The following is a 16,669-nucleotide window of genomic DNA, read 5'->3' on the forward strand; positions in this document are numbered from 1 at the left end:
TAGATGAAGCATTTCTGGAGCCTGAGTGTATTCAGGCCAGGCAAGAAGAATTACATCAGTTCGGGCTCAACAATGTCTGGGAACTGGTCAAACGTCCAGATCACCGCAACAAGCAAGATGAAAATGGCCTTGTGGTGAGGATTAAGGCACAGCTCGTAGCTCGAGGCTACACACAAGTTGAAGGAATTGATTTCGATGAAACTTTTGCACATGTTGCTAGACTTGAGGCTATTCGCATATTACTTGCTTATGCTAACCATCATGATATCACTTTATATCAAATGGATGTGAAAAGTGCATTCCTCAATGGTAAGCTTGAGGAAGAAGTATATGTTCCTCAACCCCCAAGTTTTGAAGATCCAAAGAATCCTGACAAAGTCTTCAGACTCAACAAGGCCCTCTATGGCCTCAAGCAGGCCCCACGGGCGTGGTATGATACCTTGAAGGAATTCTTCATGATGAAAGGCTTCAAACCCGGTTCACTCGACCCTACTCTTTTCACTAAATCTTATGATGGTGAATTGTTTGTGTGCCAAATATATGTTGATGATATTATCTTTGGCTGTACTGACCAACGTTATAGTGATGAATTTGCCTATATGATGAGTGAACAATATCAAATGTCTATGATGGGAAAGTTGAAATTCTTCTTAGGTCTTCAAATTCGTCAACAACGCAATGGCATATTCATATCTCAGGAGAAATACCTCAAGGATGTACTGAGGAAATTCGGCATGCAAGATTGCAAAGGTGTCAAAATTCCTATGCCCACAAATGGCCATCTGTGCACTGATGAACATGGTATCGACTTCAATCATAAGGTATACCGCTCCATGTTTGGCTCTTTATTGTACTTATGTGCATCTAGGCCAGACATAATGCTTAGTGTTTGCTTGTGCGCCCGATTTCAAGTTACACCGAAGGAATCACACCATAAGGCTGTGAAGCATATTCTTCGATATCTAGCTCACACACCAACACTTGGATTATGGTACCCCAAGGGCTCGGCTTTTGTTCTCATTGGATATTCTGACTCCGACTATGCTGGTGATCTTGTGGACCGCAAGTCAACATCTGGTACATGTCATTTCCTCAGACGATGTTTGGTCTGTTGGTCCTCGAAGAAACAGAACTACATATCACTATCTACTGCTGAAGCTGAGTACATTGCCGCTGGTTCCTGCTGTGCTCAATTGCTATGGATGAAGCAAACTCTCAAGGACTACGGCGTCAACATGAAGAATGTGCCTCTCTTCTGTGACAATGAGAGTGCCATCAAGATTGCTCACAACCCAGTTCAGCACTCGAAGACTAAGCACATTCAGATTCGTCATCATTTTCTTCGTGATCATGTGTTGAAGGGCGACATTTCTATTGAGCATGTGAAGACTGAGGAACAGCTAGCCGATATCTTCACAAAGCCCTTGGATGAGAAGAGATTTAGCAAGTTGTAGTGTGAGCTAAATATCCTAGAATCTTCGAATGTTCTTTGAAAAGGACACTCATCCTAACACTTATGCAAAATTGATGACTTAGATGTGCAACACATGAAGAAACGTTTTTCTTCAATCAATGAAGAATAACACTCTAAGTGTGAAGAAATTAACGAAGAATTGATTCTCAGAACCCTACGATAATTGTATGCGGTGTCTGAAATCATCATTGTTATACGGTGGGTCACGCCACCACCAAAAGTTGAATTTCCTCAGTTGATCATATTCTTCAACTTTGCATTGTCTTCACAGTTTCCTCATTTTTCTTCATTCGCTATATATATATATATATATGAGTTTATGTCCTCTACAGCATTCACTTATTGCTAATTCTTCAAGTTGGTTTTTCTGCTAAGTGAATGTGATTGGACTGTTCCCCCTCTATGCTAAACTCAACCCAATCTATTCAAAAATTCTTCATATGCATTCTATTTGAAACTCGTTCAAAATCTTCACTGTGTCCTTGTCAGCTGAAGAAATTGCGAACAGAACTTTAAAACCTATCTTATCTAAATTTTCGGCTTTGCCGCTCAAACCGTTCCGCATCCCACGATACACTTATCCTTTCACCCACGATCGCACACGATCTCCACCTCTCAGTACGTGGGTGACACATGTCAAGCGAATGAGAAGGGTCAGGGGCACGTTCGTCCAAATTCTTCGGGCGAACGGTTTTCACCATGGCTATATATCACCTCTTCACCTTCCTCACTTCTTTTACTCCGCTCGACCTCTCTCCAGCTCGAGCTTCTCAAACCCTAGCGCTGCGCCTACTTCATCATCGCCGGTGAGGAAGAGCTTCACTTCCTCGACCTCGTCGCCGCCGTACTCGCGCCGGCCACGAAAATCTTCACTCCGCCGCCGCCGTAGCCATCTTCCTCTGCCAAGTTAGGGCGTGGAAGATCTACATAGACGAACTTCACCGCTCCACCTCACTGTTCGTCGTGTTCTTCATCCAGGGTAATTAAAAGTTACTTTTACTGCCCCTGTTGATTTGAATGATTATCTACAAAATCTTCAAAGGTGTTTTTCTTCATATCTTCACACACTAAAACACCTCACATATCATCTGTTCTTGATTCGTTTCTCTAAGCTATGTTTTTCTTCAAGATTCCTCAAATGTGTGGATTTTCGATCTACACATCTCTGGAACCTAAGACAAAGAACGCTTAGTGAAATTATTCAAGACTCATCTGGTCAAATTCCTCAAACTTGTTCTTTTTACAAAACCTTCTGAGAATGCATATGACCTCTCCAAATTCCTCGCAACTATACTCTATTCACAGGTACTCATGTCAGCTGCTGAATCACTAGGTTCTCATCAACTTAACTCATTTGTAGCGTTCCTCGAAGAAAAGTTGCATACTTCTTCAGAGAATTCAATTGTTCAAATTCCTCAACTGAAGAAAATGGTTGACGGTAAGAAGCCACGGAAAGGAGGTAAGAGGGTTGTGGTCAACACAGCGTTCGAAATCCCTGATGACATATACAAGGATTACTGCACTCCTGATGAGGCCAAGTTTGGAAACGAGGACAAAAATCAGCGCAAGGTGCGCATACAGAGGATAGAAAGGATATGGGCAAGAGAGTGGAGGGAGTAGAGGTATGTTACTCCCAAGTACATGAAGAAATTCGCACTCAATCCTCCATGCCCAAGACCTCCATTGGCACCTGGCCAAATAGCTGATCCCACCAGCCTCAAGCGTGGTGAGGATTATCCTGATGAATGGGCCAAGCGCCAAGCCAAGTTGGCTAAGAAAGCCAGAGAAGCAGTGAGGAAATTCAATGAAGACTCTACTGCTGCTGCTGCTGCCTCTGCTGAGGCCTCTGCTGTCAAGCCGAAGAAGGCTATGTCAAAGAAGCCTGCGCGCAAGCTAAGTGCTTCACCAACAGTTCCATCAAGGCCAAGTTCCTCAGCAATGCCCTCATGGCCAGAATCCTCAAAGCCCTCACGCCCAATTCCTCATGCTGCTCCTGCTCCTCAAAAGTCCTCAGCTCCTCCACCAAAGTCTTCGGCCGCTCTGACAAAGTCCTCTACACCTGTGCATCCCGCCATGTGTCAAAGGACCACAGGCGTCTCAATTGCCTCAGGAGCTTCAGCTAGTTCCTCAGCTGCACCAAATTCTTCAACAGGACCCTCACTGCTGAAGACAAAGGCCACTGCTGGACGAGGTCCTCACCCTAGTCCTTAGAAGAAGCAGTTCGCCTTCCAAGTGCCGTCTGAAGAAGACGAAGCTGATGACGATGAACTTGCTGAAATCATCAGAGATAGGCAAGTCAGGGCCACTAGAGCCAAGGGGACAAATGTGCCACTGCTTTTGGTTCCCAAGTTGATCCTCGAATACATTGATGTTTGGCACAAGGACCCCAACACTCCCATGCCTGATTTGAAGCTGACTCCTGGCCTAAGTCACATGCTGACCCACTTCATTTAAGAAGAAAAATGGAAATTTGAGAAGGCCATGCAGATCAAGAAAGCGCAGTACAAGAAGGAGTGCTATATGAGGAAAAACGTTGTCTCTATGACAACTGAAGAACTTGTCACTATTCAAACTGAGATCAAGAAACTCAGTGATGAATTTGACGCATACCGCGTTGATTGGCTTGGAGCCAAGGTTCATTTTGTGAGACTTGCTGATAACTTCACCTCAAATGTTGCAGCCCCAACACAACAGGAAGTTCCTCAGGCTGAAGCATCTGCTCAGCCGACTGAAGAACATGCCAGCACCGCTGATGAAAATCAGGCTGCTGAAGAAAATGTGAGTTCCAGGGCTGATGACTGCATACCAGCCGTTGAAGAAATTACCAGGGCATCCACTAGTGGTGCGCCTGAAGAAACTGAAGAAATCAGGGCAACTCCATTAGTTGTGCCTGAAGAAAATCAACCAGATTCCTCTGCTCCTCCTGCGCCAACACCAACTCTGATCCTTCCATCTGCATTAGATGTGAAGAAGACCAAAGCTGCAGAGCATGCAGAAGTGAAGAAAAGGAAAGCATCAGCTACTTCAGATTCTTCAGCTCCGAAGAAGATGAAGCCTTTGACCAGCTCATTTGAAAATCCTATTGATGATGTTCCTCTCTCTACCATGCCATCAAAGGACCTTTTTCCTTTCGATGAAGAATATGAGATCCCTAGAGGATCTGATGAAGAAAATCATTTTGCTACTTTTGTCAGAGCAGATTGATGAAGAAATTGAAGTGGATACGATCCCTTCAACATCTGTTATCTCCTTGCCTATGCCTCAGTTCACAGCTGAAGAGGCTGGCGTTGAAGAAATGGAAGATGAAGATGTGGACGTTGGCTGCTCCACACCAGTGATGTGTGATGAATTCTGGGAGAGTCAGCATCCAAACTCTCCAATGTTCACACCGTTGCAGCAAATACCTTAGTCCCCTGCACAAACTGTTCAAATGGGCTCTGAAGAAACTCACCCCACTTCATCTGTATGTGAGGAAATTCCAGCCAGTAGTGCTGAAGAAACTGATGCTGCTGAACATCTGAAGACGCAGACTGCCACTGAAGAGGAACCAGAAATTCCTCAGCCTGAAGAACCTGAGATTGAGATTCCTGAGGTCATGATGCAACTCACTAACACACCTCTACCCAAGCCAAAGGATCCATTCTCCAGGAAGCAAAAGTTCAAGGCTGATGATTTCTTCGGAGAGCATGTATTCTTCGAATACTACAACCCTTATGATTCTACTCGCATAAGGAAGAGCCGTTACTGGACTGCTAGTCAAGCAAATTTCTATTCCTCAGTGCTGTTCAACAAAGAGAAAATCTTCTACCATGAGCACATTCCTCACGTGGATATGGAATCTCTATCGTGCTTCGCGCCAGTCCTTAGTGTTCTTCACGATGCTGGACTGTTAAACTTTTGCTCTAACATCTGTGATCGGAATGAAGAACTGATTCTTCAATTTTATGCGACGCTGCACATCACAGGAGATTTTGAAGATGTGAATTCATGGGTGCTGGACTGGATGTCTGAGAACACTCACTACACAGCACCAGATACTGAATTGCTTCGTGCCCTACCACTCATTCCTCCCCTTGAAGAAGCTCGTTGCATCTACAGTGAACCTGAGCTTACAAATCACTACATGCAGGTTCTGATGAAACCTTTGAAGCCAGGTCAGGCCCCACGAACCAAATTCCTCGTGAAGGAATTACTTTATGTTCCCAGAACTGTCTATCGTATTCTCACAAGGACAATGAGTCTTATCAAAGGCCATGACTCATCTGATGAGGAAATTGTTGGCATCATGAAGAATCTGGTATTCAACATCGTTCATGGCATTCCTGTCAATTATCATGATTTCTTCATGAGGACTCTGGCAAATGTTGCATTGTCTCCATTTGAGCTGAAGCCTTATGCACCTTGGATTATGAGATTCCTCAGGACAAGGTCTTCACTCAACTACAAAGCTTATTTTCAGAATCACCTCAGCTACTTGCCCCCGATTGAAGTCCTCAAGCAGACCTATTCGTGAGTTGATGAAAAGGGCAAGGCACCAGCTGTTATAGATGAAGGCATTCGTCCATTGGATGGTCAGTTTCGCAAAGCTGCCTCTTATTCCACCAATGATGACTCTGCCACACATGACTCTGCCAATGCACCCTAGTCTACTCCTCAAGACACTGCTCCTCGTGTGATGACTAATCGTGAGCTTCTGCTTAGTCTTCACCAGAAGGTAGATCAAAATCATAAATGGGTTAAGCGTCAGTTTGGTTCATTTGTTCACAACATGACTGCCACACACAATGCAGTGAAGAAAAACCATTACTACCTCCATGAACTATTCGGTCGCACCTGGGCAATACTGTCACATATGTATGGTGAAGAAGATATGAAGAAAATGGGTATCAAGGACGATTTTGACTCGTCTGCACCTCCACCGAAGAAATTCAAGAAGGTCAAGGTTCCTTCTCTGGTGGCCAGTTCATATTTTTCATCGCGAGACACTGATGAGAATGAAGACTTGGACAACACTGCGGCAGGCCCTGCTACGACAAACGACCCCAACAACGCTGGCGCTGCTTCATCAACTTGATATTCTTCAGGGGCGTTAGTCCTCATATTCAATCCTTTTGGTCATTTGATGACAAAGGGGAGAATTTTGAGTTAGTCTTCAAGCGGGTCTTTCTATATGGGCATTTTTTTAAGTTACAACTCTCGTTCTTCTGAGACTTTATTGGATCGAGTTGTAAACTTAAACCCGATGGTGCTCTGATACTTTTGATATGTTTTTCTGCGTGCTTTTCCTCATATATGCTAATGCACGCCTGCTGAATTACATCAGTCACCATATTTCATCATGCATTTCAAATTCTTCACCGTGATATTTCAAATGCGTGTATGAATTAAAAGATATAGGGGGAGATCTCCATGATTCTACTCTTCAAGTGTACAATGCTTCAAAAGCAAATACCTCAGACATATTCAGGGGGAGTTCTTCTATATCTTGCAATCAAATTCCTAAATATCAGTATTTACACTTTATATGTTTATCCCCATTGAAAACTTAACCTATATTGTCATCAATCACCAAAAAGGGGGAGATTGTAAGTGCATCTAGTGCCCCTTAGTGATTTTGGTGTATTGAAGACTTATAGGTTAAGGGACTAATGCGTTCGTGAGTGTACACAGGCTTATAAGTCTATGAGGAGTTTGATTTTTACAGAGAAAGTCGACCCCTAAAAATGAAGTTCTTCGACTTTGGATTTCTGAAGACTTTCTGAAGACTTTGAAAGTGAAGAAATTGGTGTGACCTTGAAGACTTGGTATTCATTCGAGGAACATCAAGCGTGAAGACTTTTGTTTTGATAGTTTCATTTTCTCTTTCTTGAGTCATAGGAAACATGGTATTGTTAAAGGGGGTCGAGGAAATACTAAGGAAAAATTTCCATGTGATGCTCAACTCAAAATCCTACACCTACCAATCCCTTCGAATGAAGCCATTGGAAATCTCATATAGTCCAGTCATATTCTTCAGTGACAGAGACGAAGTTCTTCTGGTCTCTGAGGAATTTGTTCTGACTGAGGAGTTAGGAATTCGCCAGTGCGGATTGCCTACACAGTGAGGAACATGATAGCCCTCAGGATTTTGCTACTCAAAATTCCGACCGTTGTTGTGCTATGCGCCAGCTGTCCCAAAATATCTATCCACCTAACGGTCATATCATTGAAGGGCATTTATGCCTTATCATGTCGGGCTGCTCCATAGGCTATAAATAGCCGCCCCCTACAACCACTAGCTGGTTGGCTGCTCCAAGAGAAATTGACACTTGTCATTTGAGAGCAACCCATCCTCCGAGGACTTTGAGCGAAAATCATCAAGTGAGGAAAAACCCAAACCCAAACACCTACAAACCCCAAGTGATTGAGCATCACTGAAGAGATTGATCCTGCGTGGATCCGACGCTTGTTACCTTTGAAGACTGTGCTTCTTCCAGACGGTTAGGCGTCATGGTCTAGAGCATCCAAGAGGAATTGTGGATCACCGAGTGACCAATTTTGTGAAGGTTTGGAAGTCGCCTGAAGACTTACCATGAGTGATTGGGCGAGGTCTGTGTGACCTTAGCTCAAGGAGAATACGGTGAGGACTTGGTGTCCTGAGCTACGTGTTCAGGACTGGGTGTCTGGGACTGTGTGTCTCTCGAGTATAAATACTCAGCCGTTCCAACCAGACGTACAACTGAGACAGCAGTTGGAACTGGTCTACCAAATCATTGTCTTCACCAAGCTTATTGGTTCTATTTCCTCAACTCTTTCATTTCCTTATAACTGTGTTGTGTGCATGGTCATATTTGTGTTTGAAGACTTTGACTGAAGATTTTCTCAATTTCCTCAGTTCAATTTCTTCAGTCTGTTTGTCTTCATCCTGTGTTATCCTGTGCTTACGCTTTCTGTACTCTGTGCTTGTCTTCATTTCATCATGATGACTATGGTTGTGCTCTGTTATGTTTACTGTTGAGTACTTATTCCGCTGCTAGTAGTTCTTCGCTAATGAATTTCCTCACCTGCAAATTCCTCAGTGAAGAATTCATAAAAATCGCCTATTCACCCCCCCTCTAGTCGATATAACGCACTTTCACTGGTACAACAAAATCACTCCACTATATATACAAGCAGGAGCCTTAGCGCGTGCTTTACTAGGGTTCCTCTCTTTCACTCTCTCATGCTCTCCAGATCTAGGCAAGACATAGGTGGCCACACTCTCTCTCTTCTCTCCACAGGTCACAAATCCGGTCGGACCACCTCGACCAGGGCAGGGGTGTCGGTGCATCGTTCACGCTGTTGTCGGCGGTGAGGGAGGAGGCCAACGGCTGCCCGCGCGTCCCAATCAGCGGCCGTGTCGTTCTCTCCTAGAGAGCACCAGCTTGGGAGGGCCTTCGACCCCTTCTTCCTCCCTGTGGTATTGTGGCCAAGATGCGGCCTCCCGACGCCGTCTTTGCCACATGCCGACAACCCTCAGGTATATATTCCTTCGAAACATGCCTTGCTCTACTGCCCCAACTCCACACGTGGCTACGTGTGGATCTTTTTCTACTTCCGTCGGCTGTTACAAAGCCACCTAGACTTTTACTATTATTAGAGGTAAAGCTAGTTCATACAGTAAGAGTTGGTTCAAACAGGGTAGAAAGTGGGAAAGCTGTAGCATGAATCTAGGACTTGGTTCTAAGAGGAAATAGGGGAAAGTAGTAGATACTGGCTACCCAACCAGTCTCTTGGTTGAAAAGGCAAGGAAAGCATGGTGGATGGCGAAGGGTCGAGGGAAGTGGACCTGTCTCTTGGTCGAAAAAGGAAAGAAATTGAGGGGTGTTGGGGGACAACGGAAATGAGAATGAGCAGGTCTAGATTTCCTGTGCTCACAAGGAAAATGTCGCCGAGGAGATAAAAATGGGACAAATGCAGACATATTGCCTGAGTGTTTGCCTCTCTCGGCAACCACATCTGCCTCACCACTTTATGCCCCTACTATCCCTATGCCCATATCGCTACCGTTAATGTAAAGTCACATGAAGCATTAAGTAATGTCACCTAATGTCACTATAAGTAATGGTCTAGTGCCGTCGATAAATTAAAGCAATGCCACCACCATTTTATGAAGTGCTTCCGTCTTGCTTTATTTCCCATGAATTGTGTTTTCGCAGTTATACTTAAATCTCCCACCGCTAACATTGCTTCATCCCAGTGGAACTGCACAAATTAGATTGCACATTTTCTTACCATGTGCTACTCTCATGATAGTAATACTAATGCTATTGTTCTGCATGTTAATCTAGTGGCAGTGTTGATGTGATGTGATGCTACTTCTTACTTAACGGCACTTTTTTATACTGTTAATATAGTGGCACTTATAACACAATAGATGTTGTTGTTAATCATATGCCACTGGAAATAACCGTCACTGCTTAAATAACCATATTTCATATTTACACAACCAGGGATGCCTGTCTTCATATCGTTTCTATTTGTGCAATCATAAGTACACACCTCAATTTTAGCATAACTACACAAAATCATATGGCTATTCCCAGCAGTCGTCCTCTAACCACCAGTGTTCCAGGTATTCCTACATTGGTAGTAACTAGGTAGAATGACCAACGCAATCCGAAAAGAAGCTGATTCCTATGTTTTACTTCCTGATTGTAGTGCATGGACGAGCGAAAACAAGTGCATCCTAGTCCGGAATGCACTTTCTACCAGTTCATCCATGGACCGAGGACTAGCTGGCACGACTGCACAGAGGTTTTTGGGACAGGTGCGCGGACAAGAGGCATTGTGGTCTTCTTATTTCTGCAAATAGCGGTGCTTAAATTTAGTGGAATGCACAAGAATTTCAGATGGTCAGTACACTACATGGTTGCTGAGAACACAATTATAATTGGTTATTCTGGAATGAGAGAACCTAACCCTGGATGGTGGCAACAATAAAAAACCAGAGTGAACTCCAGGAAATTAAAGCCTGCCTAGGGAGGCCCTTTCCTCAGAGAAGCCTTGCTTGATTTTTCCTGATTTGTAAACCTTCTCACAATGTTGTCTTTTACTGTGAACAAGTATATGTTTGTTATGTTCTATGAATCATTGAGATGTATAAAATTTCTTAGCTTACGCTTTTCAAGTTTTTATGAAGCCGAGTTTAATGTGTATTCCACATGAACGCTGGACTGGCGTGTGAACGTTTGGAATTTACATTGTGGCCTCAGTAACTGCATGAACCACTGTAAAAGATACTTAGTTTCTTATATGCCAGACAACAGATTATTGATTTTTAGCTGGTCGATAGCCTAGTGTTGAAGCGAGCTGGGCCAATGTCCGTGTTTTTCACAACTGCTTACAAGTGGGGTAGCACCAACAGTGTTTACAAGTACTTATGTATACATCGGCGCACAGTTCTGGAACGAGTACTCTATTTCATCAAACACACACTCCTCGTATGATAAACCATGACAACTTATGTCTTACCATGCCATATTCATGAAAAAAACTAGTGAGGACGCACCGGTACGCATCGGTGCTATACAAACGGTTTTTAACCCCTTTCCGCGACAGCATTTGGAACCTTCACCAAGTGAGTGTGGGCGATAGGGGGGTCCTTCCCACATGACCCGGAAATCGTCGGGGATAGGCCCTCCTGGGACACCAAATGAGCTCGTGTGCGATCGGGCGAGGCATCGAAACCCAATCATTTTCCTAGGTATGTACATCCCACACGGTGAATCCTAGAAAAACATTTCCATAGGTATGTATATCACACACAGTCAATCCAAGGAATTCATTTCCATTCTTATGTACATCACGCACAATCAATCCAGGGAAAACGTTTCCATTCTTATGTACATCCCACACAGTCAATCCAGGGAAAACGTTTCCCTTCGTATGTACATCCCACACAGATTTATGTGTAGGCTCGTGTGTGAACGGTGTAACTATCACACACACTCTTCCTTGGTTAATGATGTAGGGTGGAACCCTAATCGCCCAATCTTTCACGAAAGGAGCGGAATCCCGCGAAGAACACGAGGTACACAAAGGGGAAATGAATAGGAACACTCAAACCAACATGGATAAGTCACACATGCGCTAGATCCTCGGATACATGGAACGATACACGGTACACGATCAACTAGGGACGATACAATGGTAATGGTCTTCTCCGTGAGGAGGTCTTGATGTTCTTCTCCGTGAGGAGGTCTTGAATCCAACGTGGATCATCTCCGTAGAGGGGCCACGGTCTCTCTCATGGATTAGATCCGATGTGAACAATGCTCTACCTCAAACATGAGCTAAACCAATGCTAACCCAAGATAGTTGGGCGAGGTGGAGTATATATAGTCTAGGTGGAGAAGGGATACTTGGGTCTCGGCCCTTCACTGTGCGCAGACACGGGAGGCCGGATGTCCAAGCTGGTCGGGCCGGATGTCCGGGCTTTCAGGCGACGCCGGATGTTCGGGCTGGAGTGGTGGCATTTTTTGCTCTCGGGTTTGGAGGGGCCGGATTTCTGGGCTCGCGGTCGGATGTCCGGGGGCTCGGGAGAAGCCGGATGTCCAGGGCTTGTAGCTTCTAGTGGTTGTGCTGCTGTAGTGGACGACGCTCCAGGGGCCGGATGTCCGGGGTCATGGCCGGATGTCCGGGGCCTGGGAGATGCTCTTGGCTGCTTCCGTTGGTTCTCCTCATCCGTGTACTTGGGGACTTGTGCATCTTCATGCACATGTTCGGGAGGGTCCTCTTGGTTCCTAATCAGGCACAACACCTCGAACTTAGGTAGTAGCCATGTCTCATGCATAGAAAGTGGAAGTTCGGAGAGGAGTGAGTTCACCTTATCTTCGATAGCCTTAGCTTGGGCTCGTGTCATTGGTCCAAGTGGTGTCGTTGGAGGTGTAGGTGCGTCCATGGGGATGATCTTGGGATGCTCCGCATCAGTTAACTGTTTGCTTTTATCAACTACATCACACACGATTTGATGAAGAAAACGGTTTGCTGTAGTGGACGACGCTCCAGGGGCCGGATGTCCGGGGTCATGGCCGGATGTCCATGGCCTGGGAGATGCTCTTGGCTCCTTCCGTTGGTTCTCCTCATCCATGGTCTTGGGGACTTGTACGTCTTCATGCGCATCTTCGGGAGGGTCCTCTTGGTGCATAATCATGCACAACACCTCGGACTTAGGTAGTAGCCATGCCTCATGCATAGAAAGTGGAAGTTCGGAGAGGAGTGAGTTCACCTTATCTTCGATAGCCTTGGCTCGGGGTCATGTCATTGGTCCAAGTGGAGTCGTTGGAGGTGTAGGTGCGTCCATGGGGATGATCTTGGGATGCTCCACATCATCTCCCCTACCTAAATTGGATACATTTTTTTTGCTTACAAATGAAGGGCCTAGCTTGGACAAGAAAGATGAACCTTGGAGCAAGTTCAAGCATGGAGATGATGGCATGCGCAAGGGGATCAAGAACAGAGTTACGCGTGATGAATTCAGGACTTTGAAGCCACCATAAGAGCATCTCTAGTGGCTTGTGTAAATTTGGTAGTCTATATCTTCACATACACAATGGTGTAAAAAAATTTCATTTTAGACAACCTCAGTTTTTCAGTGGATTGTCTAAATTTGGTAGTCTATGTCTCCAACGGCTATATTTTCAACAGCTACTTTTCCAACGGCTCTATTTCCAACGACTATATTTTCAACGGCTATATTCCAGGTCTATATATACCACCCCTCCCACCTCTCATTCACCAATCCTGGTTGTGCCTTCTCATTCCTCTCCTGAATTCCTTTGTCTTCTCTCACACAACAGAATGATGGGTGGAAACATTTCTTCTTTGGATATGCTCATGAATTCATCGTCGTCTTCATCTGACGACGACGAGCTCATTCTTGTAGCATTCGCAGAGCGCCAGAAGGAAGAGCAGAGGAACCGTCGACGCCATGGCGGTTCCAAGCATGGACGTCAGACAATCAATCGAGCAAGAGATGCAGGATTTGTTCTACTATGGAATGACTACTTCAAAGAAAGTCCTCGCTATCCCGAAAACTTATTTCGGCGAAGGATGTGGAAGAAGGCAAGAGGCGGCTAGAAACAAGAAAGAAGAAACATTTTGCCCAAAGGCAATAGGCGGCTAGAAAGGATGTGGAACGAGCCTTTGGAGTTCTGCAATCCCGTTTTACCTTTCCTCAAACGTTCATTCTTGTCATGCTTCGTACCAGGAGGTCTTAGCTCTTCTTCAAGAGCATCAGTGCATGCGCCGAAGTCTTCATCGTTGGAGGTTGTACCCGGACTTGCATCCGAGGTCTTCTTTTGTTTCTTCTGAGGAAGCAGACGTGTCTGCCACTTTGGATACTTCTCAAACTCTATGTAGCATTAATGTAAGTGGCTTCTTTTTCTCATCTAGTTCAATGTACATGCGGTGTGCATCTCTTTCCTGAAAAAGGAAATGAAGAGTTAACACTTCCATACAACACATGGTATATTAGAAGCGAATTAGAAGATAGATGCATACCTTATCAGAGAGAGTCATTCTGCTACAATTTCTATTTAATATCTGTTGAATACATGCACAGAACTTGCTCGTGAGCGCTGAAATAACGTTGTAACGACAGGTGAGTCCATTAGAACCATGCTCCGGCCATGACGGTTTTTTGTGAGCGTCGTAGTGATCTGAAATCCTACCCCAATATGTACTTGAATTCTGATCGGTCCCAGTCACCGCATCCAAACTAGTGTTTGCCCATGCTTGAATCAACACCAAGTCCTCAGCAGTTGACCAATTTTTCCCTTTTGTGGAGGCTCCTTTTGCTGATTTTGGTTTCGCAGATTTTCCCCCCTTTTGTGGAGGCATCGTCACTTGTTCCGCAAGTGGGCTACAATCTACTGTTCCATAACAATTTTTGTCACTCGATCCTACATTCATCATGTCCAGAAATGAGGAGTTTTTGATCTGTGAGTCCAACTCATATGAGTTTTCCATCTGCACATAAAGAGCAGCAGCAGCAATATTCAAATATTCAGAGAACAATACCAATATTGAGATACAGGGAGCAGCAGTAATATTCAGATACAGGGAGCAGCAGCAATATTCAGAGAGCTGGCGCTCGCGCACACGCTACTGCTCGCAGCCGCTGCTCGCAGCCGGCGCCCCAGCCGCTCGTGCCCCAGCCGCTCGCGCCTCACAGCCGGCGCCCCAGCCGCTCGCGCTCGTGCCTCACAGCCGCTGCTCGCAGCCAGCGCCCCAGCCGCTCGCGCACATGCTCGCACCCGCAGCTCGCGCCACCCCCTCACACCCGCCGCTCGCAGCCGGCGCACCCGCCGCTCGCGCACATGCTCGCCGCCGGCGTCGCGCTCGCAACCGGAGCCCCATCCCCCTACCCCTTCTCTCGCATCTCCTTGCCCCATCCGCAAGGGCGACAGTGGCCGGCGGCTGGATTTGGCCTCAGATCCATCGGCCCCATCTCCTTGCCCTGTCTCTTCAATCACTCTCCCTCTCTCTGAATCGGAAAAACGAGAGCGTACCTCAGCGACGGTGAGCTCCTCGGGGTAGTGGCGTGGCCGTCTTCTCGTCTCCAACTTCTCTAGATCGGCGCGGGAGCGAGCTCGCGAAGGGGCAGCTTTGTTTGGATGTCCTCGCTCCGTCGTCTAAATATGGACAATGCGTAGCGATTCGGGTGGATGTCTAAAATTTTGACTAGCACAGACACAAGCCGCTGGACACATTTTTTGGCCTCTGATGGTCTATATTTGACATAGACTATGGGATACACAAGCCACTAGAGATGCTCTAAGGAGTGCATGAAGCCTTGGACGAAATATACAAGATGCCACTTCATAAATTTCGTCCAAAGGCTATTCTAGGTGCTGCGTCACCTTATTATTGGGCCAGGCCCATGTATTTTCGAAATACTTAAGTATAGGCTGTTTTTAGAGACCGTATGAGTGGGGAAACAATAGTTAGGGTTGGTTTCGGACCCCTCCTCCAAGGGACACGAAATTCCCCCTCTCTCATCCATATATACAGCCCTTAGGGCATCGTTTAGACTTTGGGTTTTGTTTAGATTAAAGTTTTCCATAGCTGCAACTTCGCATACTTCGTTTGTGTTCAACGACTAGACAAAGGCGTCACAGAACCCCACCTCGATCAATAAATATTTCATCTTATATTCGTAATATCTAGATTGCAATCTCATTTTCTTGCTTGTTCTTCGTTTGCTCGTAGGAAACAGGACCTCGTGGTCAAGTTGATCGTGCTCCGGCATGGTCAATAACCTCTCGGAGTTGGTTTAGCGATTGCTAAGGCTCGACGTCCTCGCACGTTCGTAGTCGGATCGTCAAAGTCGACTTCCTCTAAAACGATAGCCACCATGTCATCGAAAGACGGGACACCTTTGCCTCTATCAAGTGGTATCAGATTTCCAGGTTGCTCGGTGAGATTTTACTGTTTTGTGCGCCTTCCTCTTTGCCTCCTGTTTTGTGTGCAAAGAGGCATTATTTTCATTCGAGGACGTGCCTTCCTCTTTGCCTCCTGCTGTCACTAACATTTTTCAGGAGTTCGCTGACGTCTTTCCACAAGACGTGCCACTGGGATTACCACCTATTCGAGGGATTGAGCATCAAATTGACTTAATTCCCGGTGCATCATTACCCAACCGTGCACCATACCGTACCAATCCAGAGGAGACGAAGGAGATAATGCGTCAAGTACAAGAACTGCTCGACAAAGGTTATATACGCAAATCCCTTAGTCCTTGTGTTGTTCCTATCATTTTAGTACCGAAAAAGGATGGTACGTCGCGTATGGGCGTTGATCGTAGAGGCATTAATAATATTACTATTCATTATCGTCATCCTATTCCTAGGCTAGATGATATGCTTGATGAATTGAGTTGCTCTACAATATTCTCCAAAGTTGATTTGCATAGTGGATACCATCAAATTCGTATGAAATTGGGAGATGAATGGAAAACAACATTTAAAACTAAGTTTGGATTATATGAGTGGTTAGTCATGCCTTTTTGGTTAACTAATTCACCTATTACTTTCATGAGATTAATTAACGAAGTTTTACGTGCTTTCATTGGACGATTTGTGGTAGTTTACTTTGATGACATATTGATTTATAGCAAATCTTTGGAGGAACATTTGGAGCATTTACGTGCTGTTTTTATTGCTCTTCGTGATG

At 45.3% G+C, this 16,669-nt stretch overlaps 1 pseudogene; it reads right to left on the reverse strand.

The window, feature by feature from the left end:
- Nucleotides 1–13,569: 13,569 nt before the first annotated feature.
- LOC147959677 (uncharacterized) lies at nucleotides 13,570–14,335 on the reverse strand (annotated as a pseudogene).
- Nucleotides 14,336–16,669: the final 2,334 nt, after the last annotated feature.

The sequence above is a fragment of the Triticum urartu genome, chromosome 7A, assembly GCF_056163025.1.
Source record: "Triticum urartu cultivar PI428250 chromosome 7A, HENAU_Tu73, whole genome shotgun sequence".
NCBI lineage: Eukaryota > Viridiplantae > Streptophyta > Magnoliopsida > Poales > Poaceae > Triticum > Triticum urartu.